We start from the raw sequence: 14,403 nt of genomic DNA, 5'->3' as shown, positions 1-14,403 counted from the left end.
TTATAGTTTGCAAATTAATTTTTTTCATTCATTCAAAATATTACATATACTTATATACTACTCTTTTAAGAAAAACTATTTATATATATTATTATTATAAAAATACTATATAATATTTTTATTAATTTAAATATTCTATATTATATAATAAATTTATTAATTGAAAATTAAATTTATACTAAAACTAACCACAAGTACTTAGCCATTAAGAACAAGTACTTAGCTATTGTATTAGAATCTATCTCTTTAGAACATGCAAAGATATGCCTTCATAAAATTGTAAGAAATTAACCATTATTACTTTGCAGCTTAACTCTTTTAATTAAAAAAATATATCTTTAACTTTTTTTTTTTTTGATTTTTTATTAGAAAACTCTAGCTTCATCCAAAAATTCGAAGTTGTTTCTCTATGGAGGCATCCAAGAATATGCAAATTGACAATAATGATGATAACAAATTAGGCGATTGGCTCTTCTATATATAGGAACAAGATAAAACGCAATTTAACTGTTATATATAAACAGCCTCGCGTCCGTGACTTTTTGAGCTTATTCCAATCGATATTTGCAGTAAGCAACATTGACGAACTGGAGCGGGTTAAATTCCATGGTTGCTGAAACGAATAAGTTTATGCATAGCTGCAGCTTCATTTCCATAAGATTTGTAATAATTTAAATTGATTCAACTGCTCCGTTTGACATTCCACACCCTATTTATAAAAGAGCGGCTTCGAAGGAGCTTAAAATTGTGCATTTTCATGATTTTTCACAGTAATTGGTCTGGCCAAGGCAATTAGCTACATAAGAAGAAGCAGTGGAAAGTGCCAGGGCCAGCTGGATACCAGTGGTGAGTACTTTTGTTTAAATTTTTGTTTTTTTTTGAAGCTCTTAATTGTACAACTGTTGCACACTGCATTGCGTCCGATTTTGTCATGGTTTTCGTTTTGGGACTAACTACTGTAAATTTCCGATGTGGCCAGCTTTCCTGTTATTTTTGAGGCTTCTGTTACCCAAAAATCAGATTTTTAAATAATGGAAGGGTTTCAAGTCACTAGCGGCACCTAGGGTTTTGTTCAATTAGGGCTAACGAGTTTTTCGCTTGTGTGTTAAAGTTAATTTTTTGTTTTATTAAATGTCGTGTGGAGATGGTTGCAGAATAGCTCGCTTCATCGAATTTGACGCCGTTGATGTATTTGGTATTATTTTTGTTCGAATTTCGGGGAAAAAATTCGTGAGGGCATTCGGATCAGAGTTTGCGTTAAATGAGTTTTGTATGCGAGTTCTTTGTTGCAGAACGGAGAGGCTTCATTGGCAAGGTTTTAAAAAAGAACTAGTTATATTATGTGTTTTTTCAGGTTTACAGTGTTGATGATGCGTATTTGCTAATATTTACCGGCCGTGGCCCGAGGTAGCCGCTTGAAATTGCTCTCGGGGGTGGTCATGCCATTTCCAGGAGTTTGATGAAGAGTTGTTTATTCAGTAAATAACGGAGTTCTATATCTAAGGAATCGAGTGATGACAGTCAAGCGGACACTTTTTAGGGGCTGTGCACGACAGCGGTTGCAAGTTTACAGAATAGCCTTAGGAGTTTTATGTGTGCATGGTAGCATTTCTATATGTAGAGAAATGATCATTGGAAGCTGATGGTTGTAACATTTGTCTACAAAAAGTATCTCATTTTAGTAATTAAGGCTGCAGTTCTATGAATCTTGTACTGCAGCTAAAGCTCCAAAATTATAGGATCTGGTGGCCTCAGGAATTTTATTGTTTTGCATCTTATAGAGTATAAAAAGTTTAAAATGATAAAAGAATTAAGTGGCTGGAATCTAAAACATTTCGGATAGGTGATTGGCAATTGGTAGAAAATTTCTTAAACCGGTGAGGGATATTTCTAGCCGCAGGCAAATGCACCAGCTTAGTTTGGAGTTATGTGGTTGGTTTTTTCTTAAACTTTTTGCAGCGGGATCCTGCAGAGATTCTTTAGGAGCATATTTAAATAATTGTTGTCATGAATTTTGTAGTGTAGCTGAAGTTCCAAAATCTACAGAAACTGCTGCTCAGAAATTTTATTATTTTGTATATTACAAATATATAAAGTGCCAAAATAATTAATTGGTAGTAATTTAAAAACTATAGATGATTGGCAAGTGATAGAAACTTTTCTAAGGTAGTGAGGAGATTTGTAACGCTGAATGCACCAGCTTAGCTTGGGGTCCCATGGATGGTGGCTTCCTAAACAGTGTTAGCTGATGCTGGAGATATTTTATCAGGAATATTTTGTTGTTGGTGGTACCATGAATTTAGCAGTACAGTAGCTCTAAAATATAGGGGAGCTGGTGGATGAACTGTGAATACAGAGATAAACATAAATAAATGAAATGATTTTTATTCAATTTTTTCCCTAGCAGGCATCTGAAAGTTCTGGATGATTGAACTGTCAAAAAATTCTTAAGCTAGTGGAGCCAATTCTACCTGGTTGGATCTCATGAGGGGGCTTTAGGCTGGGGTCCCATGGGCACCTACTTGCTTAAAAATAGAGCGGGTGTCGCTGAGTTTTTTAGGAACATTTAAAGGGAAGTGGTCTCATGAGTTTTTGAATGTGAATCCCCTTTAAACAATTAGCTCCTAAAAACAAGGAAGCTGGGGTGGTCCCATGAACTTTAAAATGAAACTGGTTAAATTTTATAATTTATGATAACATTATTTTAAATATAAAAATTGTATTTCTTCATAACTTTGGCAGGATTATTTTGTTTTTGGTGGGAAAATGAAAATAGGTTATTGACAAGTGGTAAAATTCTCTCCTAAACTGATGGGGCTAATTCTAGCCCCACCCCTTTTTCATCCACTCAAAATGAAAAAGCTAAAAAGTAGGGGCTCCTTTAAAATAGGAAAAGATTCTAATTAAAACTTTAGCCCCCCACACCCCCCCGCCCCCCAAAAAAAAATCCATCGGACCTCCAGCTCCCAAAACATAGAGCTCAAGCCCCCTCCATGGGACCCCTGCATTAGATTCTACTTTTAAGGAGTGGGGGGAGGTTGCATTAAGTTGAAAAAATTGCTTTGAGCTTAATTGGAAATTTTCTTTTTCTGAAAAATAATAGGCCCTCGTTTTTAGGGCTGCAGATTAAGGCTGGGGTCTCATGGAAGGGGCTTTTTTTCAAAATAGAGTGGTTGGCAGCACAAACTTGTACAGCAAGGAATGGAGTCGAGTAACCGAATGCCAATAAGAGACTTATTATTACCCAATTGGTGCAGAATTCACAATGCATTCCACTTAGAGTTATCTTGCTCCTTGTGTACAGTGGCCTTATAACAAGTAGAAAAGAGAATCCCAGGGGCTCTAAAACAAGAAGATCAACATGGTAGACAGAAGGTTGAGATTCAACAAGTTGATGAAGCAAAAAATCAACAGGTAAAGACACACGAAGGACTACAAATCTTTGGTGAGCATTCATGTATAATTCAAGAGGTGACTCTTGAGGATGGGTTGCAAGAAGTTTCAAATACCCTTAAAGAGGAAGATAATCAAGTGGGTGAGTTGAACAAGGAATTACAAGATATTACAGGAGAGTTCAAATATAAAGAAAATTTTGATAAACCAATACAAGATGCTAGCTCCACCACATTCTTTGGGGAGATGCTTGAAGATCCTACAAGAGAAATACAAAAGGAGTCATTGCCCAAGGCACTTCAAGGTGATCAAGTTCTAGCAGGTGGCATGATTCACCATCAACTTTGACCTCCAGAAAATTTGCCACTTGAAATGGAAGTTGATGGACAATTCACAAAGGCGTATGATGGTTCTCCTATCAGTCTTGAAGGTGCTATGTTTGGTGATAGTCTATATAAAGAATGGCAAGATGTTCCTGAAGAGAGTCCAAAGGGAAATTACATGCTAGATGATGGAGCTTCTATTTATAAGGATATACAAGGATTGTTGAGTGATGATCAAGTTGCTCCCATGGAAAAGGAAAATAAAGAATAGTTTGGGTTGATGCTATAGTTGGATATTATGTTCGGGCAACTTGGAGAGGTGTTTGATGGGGAGAATATCAAGGAATCCTTGATTTTTTAGGATACACTTGAAGAGATTCACAAGGATTCATGGTTCACTTTTCACAGGGACAAGCCCCCAAAGACAATATTTCATGAGCTTGATTCCAAGATTGATCCTGCTTGGGCTACCAATGAGTTCGATGTAGATGTTAGAGGGATGGTGCACCACCAATTTCGACCTCCTAGTACCGTGGAGAATTTTTAGGTTCCATTCGAATTTGAGTCATGCCAGGTTGTTTCTTTCCCTGCTCTTAAAGATGAAAGGTTTGAAAGTTTTGATTATGGAAATTTTGGAGAAACAACTTGTATTTGGATTAATCATGGACTCGACGTGTTGCCTCAATTGTTAGTACATAGTTAGGGTAGGTTTGTCTTGGACCATTTGGTTTAGGAGAGTAGTTTGTTTCCCTTTCAGTTGGTTAGAGTAGTTTTCTGTTAGTTGTTTAGTTTTGGTTAGGGTAGTTTTCTTTCAGCTGCTTAGTTTGGGTGTTGTGAGGGAGCTCGAGTTTGATTTGTATCAGGTCATTTGACTTGAGATCTTTTAACTTCTCTACTTAGAGGGCATTTTGGTTTTGGGTCTTTGCAGGTGCAAAGGGGGGTCCATGTTATCACTCGTGGGCGAGGTGTGTATATTTTACATTTTTGGTGACAAAACGGAGTCTGTCTTGTTCATTTCTCAAATACACTCAACAAAGTTCAGAGGTTAAAGGATGTGTTTAGTCGTTGGTCTATGATAGGACTTGTACTAAATTTGGGTTAGACTTGATAGAGGTTCTTGAGCTATCTCTGGCATGGTTACAACATTCTACTCACACTTAATTGCTTTGAGTTCTTGATGTTTCGAAGTGAAATTGGACTTAGTAAAAATCTTACACCTACTTCAGCGCCACTGTGGTCTTCCAGACCCTCCACAAGCTATGATAGGACTTGTACTAAATTTGGGTTAGACTTGATAGAGGTTCTTGAGCTATCTCTGGCATGGTTACAACATTCTACTCACACTTAATTGCTTTGCGTTCTTGATGTTTCGAAGTGAAATTGGACTTAGTAAAAATCTTACACCATTCTACAACATTCTATGATAGGACTTGTACTAAATTTGGGTTAGACTTGATAGAGGTTCTTGAGCTATCTCTGGCATGGTTATAACATTCTACTCACACTTAATTGCTTTGAGTTCTTGATGTTTCGAAGTGAAATTGGACTTAGTAAAAATCTTACACCTACTTCAGCGCCACTGTGGTCTTGCAGACCCTCCACAAGCTTCATTGCCTGCAAACCAAACAAAAGATAGAAAAGAGAAAAAAGAGGGAAAAAAAGGGAGAAAATATCATGAGAAAAAAGAAAAAAGCAGTATCAAGGTGAAAATAAAAATGAAATTTGGTTCAAGGGTGTGCAATCATCTCTACCGGTGCTATAAAAGTAATCACTAAAGGTAGAACCATGATTGTGGTGCCATAGCGATAACTCCGTTGGGGCTATAGATGCTCGACTGGCAGCGGGGCTCTATCCAGGGTGCTTTTGAAGTAAGGATATTATAATAGCTAAGTTTAATGGATCTAAGAGATTATCGAGTTCTTGTCGAGCGGGGAATAAATCATTTGCACACACGTGAGTAACTTATGATCAGAGTGCTTAGGTTCAACTTGAGAGTTCTTTCCCTTGTTGAGTGCTCGACCTTAAGTAGATTTCAAATAGGCCATCCTGAGATTTTTGTTCTAAGTTACTTATTTCTTGAAATGTTCAGGAACATTTCTTTGGGTTGATGCTAGATGTTGTGAGGTTTTCACACCATCGCCCCAAAATTTGGGGGACCCCCTTTTTTTTTGATCGCCTTAGCAAATTTTTGGATTGTCCAACAATTTTGAGAATTTTGAGCCTTGGACACTTTCGGGCCAATGGGAGAAAGGTTAGATTTATTTTCACCTAGTTTCAACTTGATTTTCTAGAGCCACCAATTCTATCTTTAGGCCGAACAAATTTCAAAGTTAATTCCAACTTGGCAGGATAAAATTGTAAATTTTGCACTTAGACATTTTCTTTTGAAAATTTGGATATAATTGTATAAATTTGGATAATTTTCAAAAAATGAAATTTTTGTTAAATTTGGTCTTTTGAAAAATCTTAATTATTTTTTTTTGGTGAAGAAAATTAATTTTTGGCTCTAGAAGAAATTTTATTTTATTTTTGTCAAATTTTTTTTTATTGGCATAGCAAAATCGATTTGGGTAAAAATTGCAAAAAAATGGCTTTAATAGATTAAAAGTGCCTTGAAAACTTTTTGCCTTTAATGAAATTGGTAATTTAATATTGAAAAATGGCTTTTGGTTAGCCAAAATCCAATTTTAATGACGTATTAATTACTAAATCCTCATTAAATGGAAATATTTAACGTCTCCAAGGCACCATTTAATTTCTTTTTGCAATTTAGAACTAATTGGCAATTTTAAAATGCAATTTTCCTTTTGGCAAAATTAATTTTGGTAAAGTATTTAATTGTGGGTCATAATTTTGCATTAATTATTGTTTTTCTTGCTCCCAGGGTCTAAGTCGGCTAGCTTGGGGGAAGTAAGAAAATTGGGTATAAGAGGAGGCCTCTCTCCCATTTCTTCCTCACTTCTCACTTCTCCTTCTCAAGGTGTTGCTGATTTTGCAAGAACAGATCTGCACTCTTCTTGCAAGGCGAAATTTGTGGAGGGCGAAATTTGTGGGAGCCAAAGTTTGTGGAAGATAAAATTCTGATTTTTTCAAGAGGCTGCGATTTTTGCCCTAGGTTGGGTAATTTTATTTGGAGGTGAATTGCATGATAAATTTCTGATTTGCAAGGGATTTGAAGTTCTTAAGGTCAAGTCCTAATTCCAAAAAGTCGCTGTAAGATTATTGGTTAAGGTGAATTTTCATCATCTAGAGTTCCAAGGGGTCCTTAAGCTGATATCCTTCTTTCGTTCTAGTCTAAGGATTGCTCTCCTTGGTTCTTCTTGCCTTCTGGTTCACCACTCTACCATCCCGTAATAGAGCGACGAGCATGGAGGATGTTAGTGCAAGTAAGAATCCCAAGCAGGCAAACACTAAGAAAGACAAAGAGGATATGATGCCCAAAACGCCCTTATTCTCGAAAATGAAGAGAATAACCGACACCAATATCGGTATAGTGGACATGATACGGATGAAGGAAAGATTGAAGGAAGGACAATCCCCCTTGGCAAAGAGGATATCAATGAGACAAGTTTTGGATCGAGGTTGGATGAGTTGGGAAAGGTTGCTATAAAAAAAGAAGCATTTGGGCACCCTTTCCTCTCTCAATGCTTTTATTGGATTTGAGAAAGAATATGAGAAGGATCATGAAAGGATACTACAAGCAACAAGTGGCGTGGCGAAGTCAGTGGAACTCAGGGCGAAGCACACACCTTGTCCTCCTATGGAAGAAGTAAACGAAAGGCTAGCTAAGTTCATTGCCTTAGTTAAGAAGACGAAAGAAAAAGGAAGATTTATATTAGAAGATCATTTGATGTAAGCTCAAGTGGCAATTTCCCTTTCTTCTAGAATAGGACAAGTGTCTATTTCTGATTGGCCACCATTTTGGTGCCTTCTCATTGGTTGCTACTTTTTGCACTTTTTCATTGGTCCATTGATGAGGTGGCGGCTTCTCATTGGCCGATGGGGTGGCAACCCTAATTAGGGTTTTGAGGATCCAATTTGGATCATTGATCTTGTTTTGATCTCCACCGTCCGTTGTATTTTTGGCCCCTATAAAATGCCATTTGCTCTCATTTGTAAAGGGGTTGGAGAAATTGTTGTGAAGATAATACCAAAATTGCTCTCTTTTTCATTGTTTCGATTTGCATGTTGATTAAGAACATTGGGTGTTATTGCATGTTTTCTACTTCCACTTAGTTAGATTTCCTTTCAAGTTGTTAAAGTTGGTTTCATTTCAAGTTGCTAAGTAGGAGTGAAGTAGATGGATAGTTATATGGTAGCATTGGTAGATGTTTGATAGGGATCAATACTAGACCACTAGCATCCTAGCGGCTGGTTGTGAAGCCTTGTGTGGCAAACTAGTTTATTATTCCTTTGAATCATTGTACCTGTGGAAGTGAGGCCGTTGGTCAGCTCTCATTAGGTTCGGTCCCCGTCCATTTGCTAAACTTCCATTTATAGGAGTAGGAGTAGAATAGTGAGTAGTTGGGTAGTCGAAGCTTTAGAAAAGCAAGTTAGAGGAGTAAGTTAAGTATCAGAGCACATCCATTCACCTTCCACAACCATCGCTTTCCCATCAACATCATCACTGGCAGACACATCCTTCATCACCACCACTAACATTATCTGCCACCCGCACATTTCACAAACCGAGCCACCATCACCATCATTCCACCAAAGCCCAAGTCATCCTTGAATGAATAGCGTAAGGCCGCCTACGTGATTATCAGCAAATCACATTGATAAAACTGAGTGAGTATCCACAAGAGTAAGGAACATTGGAGTTATTCTCATATCCCATGAGCAATAACTTTTCAAGAGAGGAGTTGCATGTTTGATATCCTATATCGAATATTCAAATCCTAATATGTTATGTAAGTGATACAAAACTCACATCAACAAAACTTTTCAGGAATATTTAATGGTGAATGGTCCCATGAATATTTTAGTTTGTTTCAATTTATAATTTTTGGATCCTCAATTTGATGAAGCTGGTGGTCCCATAAATTCTGGAGTGAAGATAGTCTAAGATTTTAAATTTATCATCAAAGATTTGGTGAAAAATAATGAGCAATTGTTGATATGTGGCAAAAAACTTCCCTAAGCTGGTGGAGCTATTTTCAGTCCCTTCCCATTTCCACCTGCTAAAATTGAGAGGGTTAAATAGTCACAGCTCTTATTTTGTAGGAAAAGGTTCCGAATAAACCTTTAACCACTCAATTTTTTTTATCATGGGACCTCCCACTTTACAAAAATAGAGCCCACCCCCCTCTATGGGACCATGCAAATTGAAATGTAAGGGGGCTGGAAATTATCCCAGCAGTTTAGTGTTTTTTTTTGTCAGTTGCCAATCATTCAAAGTTTTTTTAATTTTTATCAAATATTTATTTTTATTTTCTATATTTATTTACCCTCATAAATTGAATATGCTAGCAAAATTCACGAGACCACTAGCTTCCACTAACTTCATTAACTTTTGGAACATAAGCTTTTAGCCTAAACTGCACTATAATATATTAGTGGGACCACCCACTTCAAAATAATCCAAAAAAACTCATCAGCACCCACTAAATTTAGCAGCACAGTGGCTCTAAAATTTGGGGGAGCTGATGGATGAACTATAAATACATAGATAAACATAAATAAATAAAATGATTTTTATTCAATTTTTTCCCTAGCAGGCATCAGAAAGTTCTGGATGATTGAAGTGTTAAAAAATTTGTAAGCCAGAGGAGCCAATTCTACTTGGTGGGATCTCATGAGGGGGCTTTAGGTTCTACTTTTAATGAGTGGGGGAAGGTCACATTAAGTTGTAAAAATTGCCTTAAGCTTAACTGGAATTTTTTTCTGAAATATAATAGGCCCTGCCCTTTAGGTCTGCAGATTAATGCTGGGGTCTCACGGAGGGGCCTTTCCTTCAAAACAGAGCAGCTGGCTGCACAAACTTTTCAGGAATATTTAGTGGTGAATGGTTCCATGAATATTTTAGTTTGTTTCAGCTTAATTTTTTTAGCTCCTCAATTTGATGAGGCTGGTGGACCCATAAATTCAGGAGTGAAGATAGCCTAAGATTTTAAATCTATCATTAAAGTTTTGGTGAAAAATAATGAGCAATTGTTGACATGTGGCAAAAAATTTCCCTCAGTTGGTAGGGCTATTTTCAGCTCCACCCCATTTCCACCTGCTCAAATTGAGAGGGTTGAAAAGTCACAGCTCTAATTTTGTAGGAAAAGGTTCCGAATAAACCATAGTAACATGGGGAAGCATTCCCCCCACTTTTTGCCCCACATCCTGATGATGGGGATGCATCGGGGACTTGGGGACTTCTTTCCCCCATTCCCAACGGTGCCACTAGACTCCACCATTTCAACTGAGGATGGGGGGAAGTCTTGATGTTGACTATTTGCTGATTTGACTATTTATGTTCAATGTTTATTGTTCCAATTCAATGCAATGTTCAAGCATTTACTCTTTTACATTGTTATATCTTATATCGCAATACATCTTTTCCTAACTAGTATTTTAAGTACCATATGTATAGTATATACAACCCCCTCAGTCCCTTGCCACCATCCCCCAACCATCCCCAAATTAAAGCTCCTCTTTTCCTCTACCCCAGAAACTTGCCCTCCTGTTCTGCTGTCCCCCGTCCCCTACGGCGGCTTATCTATGGAATAAACCTTTGACCACCCAAATTTTTTATCATGGTACCCGACTCCACAAAAATAGAGCCCACCTCCCCTTCCATGGGACCATGCAGGTGGAATCGTATGGGGGCTAGAAATTGTCTCGGCAGCTTAGACTTTTTTTCTCACATGTCAGTCATTTGAAGTTTTTAAATATATTATCAAATACTTCTATTTTCTATATTTATTTACCGTCACAAATTGAATATGCTAAATAATAAAATTCACGAGACCAATAGCTCCCACTAACTTCATTAACTTTTGGAGCATAAACTGTTAGCCTAAACTGCACTAAACTATTAGTGGAACCACCCATTCAAAATAATCCTAAAAAATCTCAGCAGCACCCACTGAAATTTTCTAGGAAGTCCCCTTCTTGAGACCACGAATTAGGTAGGCGTCCCGTGAGGGGGGCTAAAACTCTATTTTTGAGGAAGAACGTGGTCCTATTAATAAAATTCTATTTTGCTATGGGATTATTTGGAATCTTCCTCTCAAAAATAGGAGCCCTTACTTTCTAGCAAGCGGGTGAAAAGGGGTGGGGCCAGAAATTGCCCCACCAGCTTAGTAATGCTTTTTGTCACTTGTCAAAAATATTATAATTTCAGATTTTTGTTATTAGAAGGAAATTGATTTTTTTAGTTATTTTTGAAGCATAAAATATAAAAGACAAATTGTTATTATTTCTGCGAGACTACTAGCTGGAAGCCTCTAGCTAGGAATGGTTCTAGATTGGATTGCAAAAGTGATATTTGAGGAATCTCCTTTGATTTTTATTGAAGTACTGTGTTTGCCAATTTTAAAATATAATTAAAAACTTGAAATTTGGACTTATTATTAGTGCCTTTGACTAACAGTGGAGACGATATGAGGAGAGTTCAACTATGTGAATTCCACAAGATTTTATCAACTCTTGAATGTCCTAGGTTGCCCATCCGCTTTGAGGAGCTTGCCAAATAGCCAGGGGAAATCAGAGTTAGTAATCAATTCCATTAGCTGCATGATTTTGGGGATGGTGGAGGCTGAACCAGTTTTGGCAAAAATGAGAGTCCTAAGTTGTCAATCTGGAGCCTTGAAGAGTGAAGCAATCTAACATTGATGACTTTGACTATTGCAATTTGATTATTAAGGGAAGAAGCGAGGTACACCTTTCTAGCTTCAAAATTTATTCTATTTCATTCCTAAACCTCTTGAAGAGTAGTATGAAGGAGTAAGTATTTAAATATAAGAGTGGACCAAGTATGGTTATTTGGGAGAGCTTCACTTTATCCGAGCTGTAGCACTAAGCCAAAGTCAACATTCTCGAGTGAAAGGACAATTGTGAAGAAGTGCTTAGCACTAAGCCAAAGTCGACATTCTCAAGTCAAAGGACAATTGTGAAGAAGTGTTCTAGCATTCTTTAGCATGTTTTCATAGGAACCATCTGAAAGGGCTGTGGTATCCTGTTCGAAGTAAGCTCTCTTAAAGTCGAACATAACTAGCATACTTTGGATTGTGGTATGTTGAATTGAATGGATGGTCTATTGAGCTATGGTCACTTTATCTGGAATTGACCTGGGCACTAATCCATTTTGTTCCTCTGAAATTATAGAAGCCAAAATGGTTTTACAGTGACCAGCCAATGCTTTAGCAATGGTTTTGTATAGATGTGAGAGAAATTAGACTATGGTCAATCCAACAAAACTACCTTTTTGTTCTTAGGGTTCAAAACTAGTTTATGTCTTTACATTGTATATATATGTTTGTATGTATGCATGGATACCACAAATTATTTGTGAGAATTTAGAGTGCTGCGAAGGGCAGATCTGATTTATATCAGACCTCTGTATAATGCCAGATCCGAAAATCAACTCTTTTGATGTATTTGCTGTTAAGAGATCAATGAGTTGATCTTAGATTTACTTGCTTTTGTGTTGAATGCTTTGGGCAGATTTTTCTGATTGATCTTCCTTGATGTAATTGGTTGTGCAGTTTGTTTTCAATTTGATGATCCCCCGTCCTCCCTGTAGCCTTACTTATGTAGCTTCTATGATCATGAAGGTGTGCGTTTCTTTACAATGGCTGTCCCTTGTGAAGGATGTGTGACTGCTTGTCAATCTTTAATTATTGCTTATCTACAAATTTGTTATTCTGGTTGGACCCATTGATTATTATTGTAAAACACATTTTGATTAAGACTGCTATCCTCAAGGATCACTGAAAAATGAATTAAGGACTGTCATTTGGATAATTATCCTAGTCCTGCATAATCGCTAATGCTGATTTGCCTTTATTTATGCTGTTGCTGTTATGTGCAAATTAGCCCATTGGGTTTTCTTGATTTCCTTTCCATGTCCCTCTTCTCTTCTTTCCATCAAAGACCCTTAAATATCTCTCCCTTGGTAATGATTTTGATTTGACGATCGATCACCCTTGTCTTCCCTGTAGCCTTTGTACGTAGCTTCTATGATCTTGAAGGCGCACATTCCTTTAGGATGGCTGTCTCTTGTGATGGTATGTGACTGTTTGTCAATCTTTAATTAATTGCTTAACTAAATTTTAGGTATTCTGGTTGCACCCTTTGGTTTTTATTTTGAAGACTGCTATACCCAAGGACTGCTGGAAAATGTACAAGGAGTGTTGTTTGGATAATTATTGCAGTCCTGCGTAATTGCTGATATTTATACTACTGCTGCCGTGCACAAATTAGCCCATGGCTCTTCTTGATTTCCTTCCCATGTTCCCCTTCTCTTCATTTCATCGAAGTCCCTTGAACATCCCTCCCTTGGTAATGTAGGGGTGTGTCTCTTTGTAAAGGATGTGTTTCTTCAGAATGGAGGTAGACAGAATATTAAATTTAATTTCTTTCAAACCTTACCAAAAGTGCCAACTACGTAAAAGGGGGGACAGCTGCTACAGTAGGATAATTCAGCCTTGTAAAGAGTTCTAAATTTAATTCTTGTGAATGCAATCACTGCAATTGTCCTGGAATTAGTCGGCTTTATTATGTATATCTGTTTTGTCTTGCTTAAAAATAGGCAAAGATAATGAAGGTCAGCTTGGTTGTCTAGTATGAAGTTTAGCACAACTTGATTAATAAGAATGACACCTTACTGTATCCTTCATTTGGGTGGTAATACAAGGTGTTCAACATCTGTATTATTTTGATTTTGAAATATCTTGGTGTTCAGCTTAGTCAGCTGCCGAGGGAATATTATTCGATGACTATAAATAGGGTTTTGGGCACAACATTTTTGCAGTAAAAGATTGGAACTAGGTGCCCAATCTTTGATATAGAAGCATAGCCCATTCATCATAAACAATATGTGGTATAGTATATGTCTTTTCAATTCAGCCTTGGCACATTCCATAGAGAAGCCATTGGTCAGGGATTTTACTTGAACTTATGTTCCCACCAATTGTGAGTTTTCGAATGAGCAGGCTATTTATCTGTCCATTTCACAAAAAAGGCTCATCACTTGAGACGGCTAGCAGTTGGTGGCAAGATCTTGGAAGAAATAAGAACGACCTTATGATTAGAAAAGCAATTTTGTTGAGAAGCCATTGACCTATGTTTATTGGGTTGTGTTTTGGGATTCCTCTTGTTTGCCATCTTAAGCTTATGGTTTTTGCAAAACGCTTGCTCTTAAATCTTGTATATTTTTTGAGTATAATGAAAGGGATATAACTTCCTTCTTGTTGCCATAGGGAGGCTTTATTATGTTGGCAAGCTTATGCCTGACATTGCTATCGAGAGGCCTTGAAGATCTTTATCGTCCATTTTCTCTAAATATTTTTGGCTTTCTTTTTTGGGCCTTTGTTGAGTAATATTTACTAACAACAAACGTATTAGACATTGATTTATTGTTAGTGAAATAAAGTAACTCCAATATAGTTTGAGCTTATCTTGTTGCCTCTTTATGACCATTCCACTAGTCCCTTGCTATGTTTTTTTCTTTAGATGAATCTTATTTAAGAAGAAT

General features: G+C 37.0%; 1 protein-coding gene across 6 annotated transcripts in view; it reads left to right on the top strand.

Annotated features, from left to right (window-relative positions):
* Positions 1-544: 544 nt before the first annotated feature.
* Positions 545-14,403, top strand: part of EML3 (Emsy N Terminus (ENT)/ plant Tudor-like domains-containing protein) — a 39,729-nt gene continuing 25,870 nt past the window's right edge. For 4 of the 6 annotated variants that reach the window (XM_089825780.1, XM_089825775.1, XM_089825778.1 and 1 more), the window contains exons 1-2: positions 545-663; positions 772-846. The gene's annotated coding sequence lies outside the window, so the exon portion shown is untranslated. Of the gene's footprint in view, positions 847-14,403 lie in introns of all 6 variants that reach the window. The other 2 variants (XM_089825779.1, XM_089825774.1) reach the window with 1 other exon arrangement.

This window comes from Cupressus sempervirens, chromosome 4 (assembly GCF_028749045.1).
Source record: "Cupressus sempervirens isolate cs-2001-9-10 chromosome 4, ASM2874904v1, whole genome shotgun sequence".
Lineage (NCBI taxonomy): Eukaryota > Viridiplantae > Streptophyta > Pinopsida > Cupressales > Cupressaceae > Cupressus > Cupressus sempervirens.
This window is presented reverse-complemented; position numbering and strand designations above follow the sequence as displayed.